This window comes from Pristis pectinata, chromosome 15 (genome assembly GCF_009764475.1).
Source record: "Pristis pectinata isolate sPriPec2 chromosome 15, sPriPec2.1.pri, whole genome shotgun sequence".
Taxonomy (NCBI): Eukaryota; Metazoa; Chordata; class Chondrichthyes; order Rhinopristiformes; family Pristidae; genus Pristis; species Pristis pectinata.
In genome coordinates, this window is record NC_067419.1 from 23,603,984 (window position 1) to 23,618,415 (window position 14,432).

The window sequence follows — 14,432 nt, forward strand, 5'->3', positions numbered from 1 at the left end:
GAGATCGCTCGTCTCCAGCACCACCTGCCATTTTGTCATCCTTCTCGGATATTAACTGCATGTTATGTGTGCTGGCAGGCTATTCCTACTCAGGCTCCTGAAGCATTCTCTTCCTCCTCTTGCACATCCTGCTACTTTAGTAGCTAAATTATGCAGCATTCAGCAGACTACAGTAAAGCAGGCAACCCCTTGGGGTAAAGTTATACAGAAGACAGTGGAACCTCATCTTCAATATACCCAATGGAATTCTTCACTAGGCTGAGTATTGAGCATGGCTCCCATTGTAACTTTGCTCTGCTGGAGGCTCTGGAATCTTTATTGGCATGAAGAATAAAAGGCACAAGAGAATAATTCTTGCATCAGTTCATTCAAGAGGATTCTCACTCTCAAAAGTGTGATAATAAAGGAGTCACAAAAGTTCTCTGGGAAGGCAGCATTGACCTGCATAAAGATCTTTTTGTGGTCAGCTACTAGCTGGACATTGAGGGGCATGAAAGCCCTTCTGGTTCATTAAGAGCTCAAACTATGGGTTCTCTGAAAGCCACAAGTTTTAAACCGAGATCCTGTAGATTTGGGAAGCCAGCTATACTAGCAAACAAGTATACATAAGCTATCATTTGCTTTATGCTCTTGCAAACATTTCATGACGCGTTGAGGAAAACTGGGACCAATTGACTTCTTTGCCAGAGGGTGAAGCAGCAGTCTATCTGCTTCCATGACAACTCATGGCCGAGTCTATCAAAGTTCTGCTAATTAGGAGCAGGCAACAAGTCAATCTCCAAATAAATAGGGAGCACTGAAGAATGAATGCATGGTTCCTTCTCTTCTCCCTTGTGTTTACTGTTTTCATTTCAGATTTCTAGCACCTGCACTTTTTTTGTTGCTTTTCCAGTCAGGTTTATTTCTCATGTTGGTTTGCTCACTACCAACCACAGACAACGATGTCCTTCAAGGCTCAGTGACTGGAGGCACTACCAAGGTACTGCTGGTGTCGACATCCAAGTTCCCCCACCTAGAGTACATTCTGTGCCTTTGCTGCTTTCACTACTTCTTCCAAGTGTTTATTAACATGGAGGAACCCTGATTTAGCAGTTGAAGGAGAATGGTAGCTGGTAATCAGGACCTACCAATGGGTAAGGACATGCCCAAGGATTGTGATGGAGGATCTGGCAGATTGTGTACAAGTTACAATTCCATGAGTACAACTACGTCAGGTTGTTGCTTGACTTGTCTGTAAAACAGCTCTTCCAGTTTACACGCCAGCCCTTCAGATGTTTGCAAGGAGGATTTTGCAAGGTTGACTGGGCTGGAGAGACTTTGCAGTGTCTGAATTCAATGTCTAGATCAATACCGATACACCAACTTAGTTTTATTCCTTTATTTTTGTCAGTTTCCCTCAAATCATTTTAGTTCTATCTGCATAAATATGTTGCCAAGCAACATTTCATTCTTGTTCCAAGAAATCATAACAGTCAATATTTGAAAACCAAAAGAAAGTCAAGAAACCTCGTCAGGAGTATACAACAACTGCAAGGGTCTGTGAGATAAATTTCTTGTTGCAAAACTGGTTTCAGATTTAAACTAAAATAGTAAATGTTGAAATATGTTAAGCCTATCAACATTTAAAGAAAATAAAGATATTTTAATCCTTCTATTTTACAGTGCTTTTAAATTACTTCAATAACCAGAAAGAGGTAAAAAAAATTTAAATGCAATATATTTAAACAATGTACCCACCAGCAAAGGCACTAAGTTAATTAAAATCAAATCACAAAACATATACCTAATTAATGCAAACCAAATAAAATGGGAAAGTTGCTTAATTATGGAGCATACTGCAGTTCTCATAATTCGTTTTAAAATTTTATTAATGGCTGGAATTTATCAAGTTAGACTTATGCCAGCCCAAGTTCCTAATCACAATAATATTAGTTGCAAGTTCACATCCTCGACATTTCACAAATGGATACCATAAGCCTGCCAATAATTGAGTTTTTGTTGGTTTAAGGCAGTTCCATTTGTGTTTTGTTCAGATCAACTTTGCTCAAGCCTGTGATAATGGATACCCAATCCAAATTTGAGTCGGTCTACACCAAATCAGAAGTGTCAAATGACATTGAGAAAAGAAAATGACTAGGTCAAATTGAAATAGCCATTCCTTTTTTGACAAATATAGATTGATATTACTTTAAATAAAATAGAACTAACCCTAACCTGCACTAAAAATGTACTTCCTTTTGGAAAAAGACCTTAAAAAAATCTGCATTGCAAAGGAATAGAATAAACCTTAAAATGTGAGTGATTGTGTTTGACATTTCTATATACACCACATAATAAGAGCAAGAACCACCCAAAAGCTACAATTCAGTGCAAGAAAGAGGATTTTCAAATGTGTAGGTTGGGATGGGGGTGGGTGTGGAAAATGATCAATTTACTTAGGATCGATACAAGGACTGGCCAGTTTCCTTTCCTCTCCTCGGTTCTGTAACAGCAGATGACTACCATAAAGGCATCAGAATTGAAGCATTTATGGCAGTTTTATACATACACAATTCAAAATTATAAATATTTCTATTTAAAAAAAAAGCATTTTCCAACTGCTGAAGTTCCTTTAGCTTTTCCCTCACTTTGTATATAATAAAGACTGGCAACTTGATAGAAACTCTTGTCACAACCTAATTCAACATATTCAAAGCCATAACAGAATACTAATCAATAAACATGGCCAAAATGAATTTCAGTTCTCATTTGGATGGTCAAAATAAAAGAGAAGAACTTTAACTTGCACCACAGTTTTGGACATGTGAAATCACAGCAACATTGATCAGAAATAACCAAATAATCTATAACTGAATAGCATAATTAAATTATTTTAAGAAATACAAATTAATCTTAGTCCAGCAGAATGACTTTCTATGAACAGATTATTCTTAGAAGTCTTACAAAATTATCTGAAGAAATAACAGATGACCAAGGATAAATATGCACTTAATTTGTTTATATGGATATTTTTAAAACCATCTGATAAAGTACCATGTAAAAGACATGACAGAGATAATAGATAAATAAACTTATTTGTAAATTGATGGAATGATGCCTGAAGGGTAAAAAGCGTAGTGTTATAAAAAATTCCCAGACTGTAAAAATGTGGTGAAAGCTATTCCATATACTCCATACTGACATTATATTAAAACTGTATAGCTAGATCAGTGATAACTGCAGTATAACATGTAAAAAGTAATTCATTTGGGGGAAAAAGACAAACACAGTTTAAATGGAAAATAATAAATGGTCTAGAGCAGCGCAGCTACCTTTGTGAGCAGACATAAAAGCTAATAAAAATTCAATTGAATTTTCTTATAAAAATTGGGAAAACAATCATTTAAAAAAAAATTCTCTTAAAGCCAGTTTATCAAATTTACCATCAGATATATTTGTATTAGAATATCCTTATATGCAGAGTAAACCAATATTGAATAAGGCTGACAGCATTTACTAACAATTTATTGGTACAGTATTGAGAGACATCCTATGAAGGGGCTACATTAGCTGTGATGCAAAGTCTTTGTAAAGCAACATCAGACTGAATAATTCCTCTATCTGGGCCACTGGTTATCAAATCTCATGCTAGCCCAGTTACCATCAAGATTAACCATACTGGCAGGGTTAACTCGATATGGACCATAATCCAATTCACCAAGAAACAGGATTGTGATTTTAAAAAAATGTAATTTATCTAAATTTTCCAATTTGTTGGCCCTTAAATCCCAAGCTTTTCTGTATAATTAAAACCTTCATTTTAATTTTTTGCCATCTAGCAAAAGCTGAGTGCTATATCAGCTATTGGCCGACACCTAAAATGCAACCAATATTTGGATTGCAGTAAACAAAACTTTGCACATGTGGAAATAACAACAGAAGTTGGCATTTAATTGGCACCTTTAATGAATAAAACATCATCAGGCAGTCTATTTCATTCAGGAACATTTTACAGATGGGAAGCGAGGCAAAAAGGCAGAGGTTTTGGGATGCTGTTCTAAAGAGTAGGAAAAAGCAACCGAAAGCTTCCAACAAAGCTGGAGCAAAGGGAGGAGTACAGCAGTAGTCAGATCACAAATGCACATTGGAATGCAAGTCTGGGGAAAGGTAGAATGCAACAAAATGCTAAGGAATTTATAGGAAAAAAGGATAAAATTTTATAACTTATTTCTTTGCATCACTGGGAGTGAATTTAATAGGAAATAATAATGCATGCAACAGAATGCAGATATGTATACTTTGGATGTTTTGGAACTTATCGTAAATTTATGCCAGTGAATCAATGAGAACGTAGGAGGTCAAATAGAGAGCTAGATAGTTCAACAACCAGGTATGACACATTAGATGCAGGGGTAAGCAACGTGCCAAATGGAGTAAGCAAGCAGTCTTGGTAATTGTTAGGATGCAAGTTTGAGGCTGATTTCAGGATTAAATAGTTGGAAGTAGTCTCGTTCTACTTGAGTAAGTAATCAGAAATAAAGGATAAGTCAATGCATGAGCATGGAATTCCGAATGAACGCTGAACATAACAGAGTCTTCCATTATAAGATGTATTAGAACAATTTTGAGACAAAAGTTATCAAAACTCATGGTAGTCCACTTACTGGCTAGGCTAACCAGTTACTGACCATAAACCAATCCACCAAGAAACTGGATTGAGAGAAAAATAAAAGTGTAATTTATACAAATTTTTAGTCTGTTGGCTCTTAAATTACAAGTAAAATAACTTGTTTTCAAATGCAGGTAAGCATTTCACAACATAGCAAGGACTGACCATTGTGGTTTCCCTGGTACTAGTTTTGAAAGCAGATCCAACATAGAACATAGAATATTACAGCACAGTACAGGCCCTTTGGCCCACGATGTTGTGCCGACATTTTATCCTGCTCTAATATTTATCTAACCCTTCCCTCCCACATAGCCCTCCATTTCTCTATCATTCATTTGGCTATCTAAGGGTCTCTTAAATGTCCCTAATGTATCTGCCCTCACAACCTCTGCCGGCAGTGCGTTCCACCCACCCACCACTCTCTGAGTAAAAAAAACTTACCTCTGACATCCCCCTTATACCTTCCTCTAATCACCTTAAAATTATGCCCACTTGTGTTAGCCATTTTTGCCCTGGGAAAAAGTCTGACTGTCCACTCGATCTATGCCTCTTATCATCTTGTACACCTCTATCAAGTCACCACTTATCCTCCTCCTCTCCAAAAGAGAAAAGCCCTAGCTCACTCAACCTATCCTCATAAGATATGCTCTCCAATCCAGGCAGCATCCTAGTAAATCTGCTCTGCACCCTGTCTAAAGCTTCCACATCCTTCCTATAATGGGCGACCAGAACTGAACACAATACTCCGAGTGTGGTCTAACCAGAGTTCTATAGAGCTGCAACGTTACCTCGCGACTCTTGAACTCAATACCCTGACTAATGAAGGCCAACACACCATACGCCTTCTTAACAACCCTGTTGACCTGCACGGCAACCTTGTGGGATCTATGGACATAGACCCCAAGATCCCTCTGTTCCTCCACACTGCTAGGAGTCCTGCCATTAACCTTGTATTCTGCCTTCAAATCTGATCTCCTGAAGAGTATCACTTCACACTTTTCAGGGTTGAACTCCATCTGCCACTTCTCAGCCCAGCTCTGCATTCTATCAATAACTGTTGTAATCTACAGCAACCTTCTACACTATCCACAACACCACCAACCTTTGTATCAACAGCAAACTTACTAACCCACCCTTCCACATCCCCATCCAAGTCATTTATAAAAATCACAAAGAGCAGGGGTCCTAGAGCAGATCCCTGCGGAACACGACTGGTCATCGACCTCCAGGCAGAATATGATCCATCTACCACCACCCTCTGTCTTCCATGGGCAAGCCAATTCTGAATCCACACAGCCAAGTTTCCCTGGATCCCATGCCTCCTGACTTTCTCAATGAGCCTTCCATGAGGAACTTTATCAAACGCCTTACTAAAATCCATGTACACCAGATCCACTGTTCTACCTTCATCAATGTGCTTTGTCACATCCTCAAAGAATTCAATCAGGCTCGTTAGGCACAACCTGCCCCTCACAAATCAATGCTGACTGTCCCTAATAAGTCTATGCTTCTCCAAATGCCCATAAATCATGTCTCTAAGAATCTTTTCCAGTAATTTGCCCACCACTGAAGTAAGACTCACTGGTCTGTAATTCCCAGGGTTATCCCTACTCCCTTTCTTAAACAAAGGAACAACATTTGCCACCCTCCAATCATCTGGCACTACTCCTGTGGCCAGTGAGGACTCAAAGATTATCGCCAAAGGCGCAGCAATCTCTTCCCTAGCTTCCTATAATAACCTTGGATACATCCCATCTGGCCCCAGTGACTTATCTATCCTAATGTTTTTCAAAAGTTCCAGCACATCCTCTTTCCTCACGTCAACGTGCCCTTGCATATCAGCCTGTTGTACACCATCCTCACAAACATCAAGGTCTCTCTCACTGGTGAAAACTGAAGCAAAGTATTCATTAAGGACCTCCCCCACCTCTTCTGACTCCAGGCACCTGTTTCCTCTCTTATCCCTGATCAGTCCTGCCCTCACTCTAGTCATCCTCCTATTCTTCACATACATGTAAACTGCCTTGGGGTTTTCCTTAATCCTACTCGCCAAGGCCTTCTCATGCCGCTTCTAGCTCTCCTAAGTCCATTCTTAAGCTCCCTCCTGGCTACCTTGTAACTCTCCAGAGCCCTGTCTGATCCTCACTTTCTAAACCCTAGGTAAGCTTCTTTCTTCCTCTTGACAAGATATTCTACGTCTCTTGTCAACCATGGTTCCTTCATTCGACCTTCCTTACCCTGCCTCAAATGGGACAAACCTATCCAGAACCCCATGCAAGTATTCCCTAGACACCCTCCACATTTCCTCTGTGCACTTCCCCAAGAACATCTATTCCCAATTTACTCTCCCAAGTTCCTGCCTAATAGCATCAGAATTCCCTCTTCCCCAGTTCAATACTTTCCCATATCGTCTGCTCCTGTCCCTCTTCAAGGCTATGGTAAAGGTCAAGGAATCACGGTCACTATCTCCAAAATGTTCTCCCACCGAGAGATCTGAAACCTGATCAGACTCATTGCCTAGTACCAGGTCCAGTATGGCCTCTCCTCTAGTCATCCTGTCCACATACTGTGTCAGGAATCCTTCCTGAACACACCTAACAAACTCCGCTCCATCTATCCCCTTTACACTAAGGAGGTGCCAATCAATATTCGGGAAGTTGAAATCACCCATGACAACAACCCTGTTATTTTTGCGCCTCTCCAAAATCTGCCTCCTGACCTGCTCCTCAGTGGCTTTGCTGTTATTGGGGGGGGGGTTCCGTAGAATACTCCCAATAGAGTGATCAACCCCTTCCCCATTTCTGACTTCCACCCACACTGACTCAGTGGACGATCCCTCCAGGACATCCTCCCCTTCTACAGCTGTGACACTGTCCCTGATCAGCAAAGTCACTCCCCCACCTCTTTTACCTCCGTCCCTGTCCCTTTTGAAACATCTGAAACCTGGAATATCTAGCAGCCATTTTGCCCTTGTGACAGCCAAGTCTCTGTAATATCCACCACATCATAGCTCCAAGTACTTACCCATGCTCTAAGTTCATCACACTTTTTCCTGATACTTCTCACATTAGACACACTTCAGCCCATCCAACTGACAGCAATTTTGCCCTTTCAAATGCTTATTCTTCCTCACAGTCTTTCAACACTCTGCATCTACTTGTACACTAAATGCACCAACCTGACCTATCACTCTGGTTCCCATCCCCCGTCAAGCTAACTTAAACCCTCCCCAACAGTTCCAGCAAACCTGCCCGCAAAACTATTGGTCCTCCTCAATTCAGGTGTAACCCGTCCTTTTTGTACAGGTCATATCTTCCCCAGAAGAGATCCCAATGATCAACAAATCTGAAACCCTGCCCCCTGCACCAATTTCTCAGCCACACATTCATCTGCCAAATCATCCTATTCTTACCCTCACTGGCACGTGGCACTGGCAGCAATCCAGAGATTACTACCCTCGAGGTCCTGCTTTTCAGCTTCCTACCCAGCTCCCTATATTCCCTCTTCAGGACCTCATCTCTTTTCCTACCCATGTCCTTGGTACCACAACCTCCGGCTGTTCACCCACCCCCTTCAGAATGCTGTGGACCCGATCCGAGACATCCTTGACCCTGGCACCAGGGAGGCAACATACCATCCGGGAGTCTCTTTCACGTCCACAGAATCTCCTGTCTGCCCCCCTTACTATGGAATCCCCTATCACTACCACGCTCCTCCTCCCTTCCCTTCTGCACTACACGACCAGGCTGAGTGCCAGAGACCTGGTCACTGCAGCTTTCGCCTGGTAGATCATTTCCCCCCTCCGCCCCCCCCCCCCCAACAGTATCCAAAGCTGTATACCTGTTATTGATTGGAATGGCCACAGGGGTACTCTGCACTACCTGCCTATTCTCCGTGCTTCTCCCGACAGTCACCCAGCTACCTGCCTCCTGCAGCTTAGGAGTGACTGCCTCCCTGTAGCTCTTATCTATGAGCTCCTTGTAGGAGCCGAACGTCATCTAGCTACAGCTCCAGTTCCCCAACATAGTCTGTAAGGAGCTGCAGCTGGATGCACCTTGTGCAGATGTAGTTATCAGGGAGACTGGATGTCAACATCAACATGTACAGATCCTCTTGATTCAACTAACTAGAGTCAAAGTATTGTAGAGTAACAAGATTTGAAAAGCACCAAAAGACAAGCAAACAAATCCTTTATAATCAGTCTTGCAATAGCATGCATAACATGGTAATAACAAGGTAGCAGGCTCGAATTGAGTTGGTAATCACACTGTCATCAAGTCTACAGCAAGAGCAACTAAATTACCAACAAACAAACATAGATAAAAATTCTTAAAGAACTTCCCCCCCCCCCAAAATGATTTGACCTGACAATATAAATTTGATTGCACTACAATATAAATTTGATTGGCTTAATTATATTGCCAATTTACAACAATATGATAACACCAAGGACCTTTGGAGGTTTTTGGCCTACAGTTCAAAAAACACATTGAGTTGTCTGGACTGGAAACAATTGAAACCTCAGTGATAGAGCAAATGAAGTAGCATATGTGGTTAAGCTGCCAAAAGGATTTCTCTTGCATACCAAGATGTCAAGGGACAATGGAATAAACTTATTTCAATGAATGAGTTAAATCACTGGCTCATAAGTAAATGTTTTCTTCTTTCATGGAATAAATAATTCTCAATGTTCTGTCTATACACATTGAAGGGATGACATTAAAATATATTTCATGTTAATACATACTGAAAAAAGTATGAAGGGTGCTTTAATTCTCTTTGAATATTATGTTTTAAAATTATCAGCAAGTTACTGTACATTTAACAAACAGATCTCAGTAGAAAAGTTTGAAAAGAAAAATGACCTTGTAAAATTCCATAAAGTCTTGTGCGTAATTAAATTGACTGAGAGAATCATAACAGTTAACAGGCCTCTTATGACGTCAACCATTTGTTTTTTTAAAATCATTTGGTTCAGTGCCAAAGTTTATTTGAATATGCTTATAAAAGTTTTAGATGTATTTTACTGTTATAGGCAGTATGTAAATACAAATAGCTGTTGTAAAAAGTCTTGCAAGTCCAGTATCATATGGATCAAACAGTATTTTGGCTACTACGACTCAATGTCAGCAAAACTGAAATGATTCTATTTGCTCTTCAGTCTCCATGGGCCTCTGCCTTTGACCTGATCAACCTTCCCTGCTGCTCTCTCAGGCTGAACACAGCAAAGTGCTACTTAGGAATTCAGTCAGACCTTGAACCAAGCTTTAAATCCCACACAAGGTCTTATTTACAGAACCAACTTCCTCCCCCTCCAAAATGCAGCCCACTACAATTCTTCCACAGGTAGAACATTCATCTATAATCATCATCTTGAAGACTGATCAAATGATTACTCTCCAAACATCCCCCACACTACCTTCCAAAATGTCAGATAATCCACAACAAAGTAATCCTTTCATGACTACTAAAAGAAAGAGAAAGAAGAAATAACTGCATTTACAGAATACCATTCCTGTCCCAAGTGTTTCATGATCATTAGATACTTCTGCAATCCTGAGAAATGCAGCAGCCATCTTGCTCACAACAATGTCCTGAATGACCAAATAAAACCATAAGACAGAGGAGCAGAATTAGGCCATTCAGCCCATCAAGTCTGCTCCGCCATTTGGTCATGACTGATTTATTTTTCCCTCTCAAACCCATTCTCCTGCCTTCTCACCGTATCCTTTGGTGCCCTTACTAATCAAGATCCTATCAACCTCCGCTTTAAATATACCCAATGACTTGGCCTCCACAGCTGTCTGTGGCAATGAATTCCACAAATTCACCACCCTCTGGCTAAAGAAATTCCTCCTCATCTCTGTTCTAAAGGGAGATCCTTCTATTCTGAGGTTGTACCTTCTAATCCTAGACTCTCCCACTACTGGAAACATCCTCTCCACATCCACTCTATCCAGGCCTTTCAATATTTGGTAGGTTTCAATGAGATCCCCCCCTCATCCTTCTAAGTTCCAGCCAGTACAGGCCCAGAGCTATCAAACGCTCCTCATACATTAATCCTTTCATTCCTGGGATCATTCTTGTAAACCTCCTCTGGACCCTCTCCAATGCACATCCTTCCTTAGATATGGGGCTCAAAACTGCTCACAATATTCCAAATGTGGTCTGACCAATGTCTCATAAAGCCTCAGTATTACATCCTTGCTTTTATATTCTAGTCTTCTTGAAATGGATGCTAACATTGCATTTGCCTTCCTTACTACTGACTCAACCTGCAAGTTAACCTTTAGGGAATCCTGCACTAGGACTCCCTCATCCCTCTGCACCTCCGATTTCTGAATTCGCTCCGTTTAGAAAATAGTATTAGCCTTTATTCCTTCAACCAAAGTGCATGACCGTACACTTCCCTACACTGTATTCCATTTGCCACTTCTTTGCCCATTCTCCCAAACTGTCCAAGTCCTTCTGCAGACTCCCTGCTTCCTCAACACTACCTGCCCCTCCACCTATCTTTGTATTATCCGCAAACTCGGCCACAAAGCCATCAATTCCATCATCCAGATCATTAACATATAACATGAAAAGTATTGGACCCAACATCAATCCCTGCAGAACACTAGTCACTAGCAGCCAACCAGAAAAGGCCCCCTTTATTCCCACTCTTTGCCTTCTGCCAGTCAGCCAATCTTCTATCCATGCTCGTACCTTTCCTGTAATACCACGGGCTTCTATCTTGTTTAGCAACCTCATGTGCAGCACCTTGTCAAAGGAATAATCTGCAAAGGATAAATATTGGCCAGGAAAACAACTCATTCTCACCCAAATATGCTGGCCCAGAATCTTCTGCCAGTGGCTGTCCTCTGTGAATAAGTCCTCTGTGAATAGTTTGCCAGTATCAATTTCCTGCAAAATGCCATCCTGACCCTCAGTGCCAAGTTCCCAGTATGTGGCAGGGCTTGCACAGCCTAATATCATCATATGGGTGGACAAGAACAAACCCTGCCCACAAAACAGCTAAAAAAAAACACTGACGGACAACTAAACCACACCCCAATTTAGCAAACTGCCAATCTTGCCTAAGACTGAATGCTGATGAATGTCTATGACATTCAGCTGCATTCAAAAAACTATTTTTTAATTTTTTTTTAAATTTTGAAGTGATTATAATTTTTTAAAAAACAAAAATAGAAATAAACACTTCAATAACAATCAAAATAATTTAATTAAACTTGGTTAACTTAAAATAATTTATCTAAAAGTTTCCTTGATAGCTTGCAGATGTTCATTTCATTCAAATAAATGTCGTTCCTGGGGCAGGCCTAACACTGCAAACAAGCACTGTGGAATTTCTCCAACTTAGTAACCTTGACTCCTTGTGGAGTTCAGTGATGGTGCCAGAATGGCAGCTAGAGAGTGCGGGGGTTGTATGTTTGCACACATGCACGGAATCCATAACCTATTGATAGTTATTCTGTATAGGGAAATATCAGCAGTGCTGCACAGAGCTACTGGCATTTACCGATAAATTTTGGGAAACAGTACTACAAATCCCAAGAATCAATTTGAAGATGTCCTATTCAGACCCTGCGTCCCTGACACCAATTTACTATTTTCTTCCTACTCTCTCTGTCCCACCACTAAAGATCTTTCAAGGTGCACATGTTCCACCCCACCATCCTAACTACTACTTTGTGGGATCATTTTTTAAAAACTTTTAAAAAATCTTCTTTAATATGCTTTAAATATCCCCAAAACAGCACTTCTGCTGAACATTCCTTCCCATCACTTTGAAAGATGCATTTCTTCAATTCCTTTATAAAAGTTATTTGTATGCACCTAAGTTTGCATTTCATGTTCACAAAGTAACTTGTTAAACATTTATTTCCAAATATCATTTAATTATTATTTTAAAAGACTATAGACCAATGGAGGTTGCCTTTAGTGGTATCTAAAATATATAGGCCATAGCAGCATTTTTTTTTAAAAAAAGGCTCCAAAGTAGATGCAATACTGAAAATTTGATTAGATTACAATTGTGTTTATAGAACTTTTTCATCAATGCAGATCTGTTTCACTTTCCACATAATGCTTGAATCTTTAGTATTAAGCCTAAACTACTCTGCATCATATCAAATGTACAATTACACACTAAAAAGTCCTTGTACATTATCAGTATTTTACTTCTTATATTTAGTTTAGCGCATAGTTAAATTAGGTCTTGGTAAACAGTGCTGAGCAGAACAGGCTGTTTCTGAAGGCCATGCAGTTTGCAACAGTATCACTTTTGAACATGTCGATACTAAGCTTTTAATATTCAGAAATTTATGGAAGATTCACCCATCAAAATCTTAATTTTAATGTCCTGAATTTTTATTCAGATTTTCCACTTGAGGAAGCATCATAACATAACAAAATTATAGTCAAATGTATTTCAATAGCTAAAAAGGCAGTATACAATTGTAAAATTTTCTGTCTTTACAAATTTACATACTATAATAATTTTCTTATATTCCAGTGCACTGGAAGATTTTGTGGCAGAATTAAATTTAAAATATTAAAACCATTTTAAGATTCATGATATTATCCCTATCTTAAAGGTGTCATGAGCAACAAAAATGTATTTGCATTACTGTGATGTGTATTATATACATGTTGGAACTTCATGAGCCTGCTGCAACAAATCAGATTTTTGCTTCACCTGTACTTTCACCTGCAGAGCTTGTTTGCTTTTAAACAAAAAAAAACACAATCCAACTCAATATTTAGAGTCAATTAGACAGACTTTCCCATCTCCCTTCCTTTATAGTTGCAGAATTGGTATTTTGCCCTTGCTGATGTCAATCCACAATCTGGTTTCCATAAATTTGCACCACCAAGGAGTGTAGCACTGTTGGGAGGTGCTACTTTCTGGATAAACTGTTAAACTGAGAACCTATTTACTTTCTTAGGTGGATGCAAAAGATCCCATTATACTACTTTGAATTACAGCAAGGTGGTCACACCCCTTGTACTGATCAATATTTATCCTTCAATCAACATTACTGACATGGATCCAGTAGTCACCATCAAAGTAGTAGTTGTGCAAGCTTTTCATGCACAAACTAACTGTCCAGTTTTCTACAAAAGTGACTTTACATTCAAAAGTGATCAATTGGCTGCCAATTGCCCTGGAATATTTAAAGTTATTATCTCTCTATCAACATTAAAATGCCACTTTTAAACAGCTTGTAATCATTACCTATTGTAAAATAAAACTGTTTATTCAACCTTTAAAACCCTCACCAACTCAAAGTCACTGAGCTCTCAGAATTTTCAAATAATACATACAGATACACACACTATGTATATATATATATATATATATATATATATACACACACACACACACACACACACACACCAACACAATCTGTACATTTCAAATGAGTAGAATGGAAACAGGTACAAACAGCTAAAAATTCCTTTCTCTCCCCCCCCCCCCCCCCCCCCCCCCTCCATTTTACTCCAATCTCTTGGGTCTCCAAATGTTCTTATTAATCAGTGTTCAGACTACTCTAGTCACAATTTCAGCATTTCAATCCCTAAATCTGTACACCCTTCCATCTATCTCCTCAATGCTTTAAGTCATCTTCTAGATTCCCATTCTTCGATTTTACCTTCTTTCTTTTTGTCATGCTTCTTAAGCGCCTCGAGACATTTTTCTATACTGAAGTCTATATGGAAATACAAGTTGGTTTTGCAATTATAAACTAAATGATAACCAGTACAAAAATCTTGCATG

The 14,432-nt window shown here is 39.5% G+C and overlaps 1 protein-coding gene across 4 annotated transcripts in view; it reads right to left on the reverse strand.

Moving 5' to 3' along the window:
• Positions 1-14,432, reverse strand: part of dusp16 (dual specificity phosphatase 16) — a 57,069-nt gene that overhangs the window by 41,169 nt on the left and 1,468 nt on the right. The window lies entirely within an intron of this gene.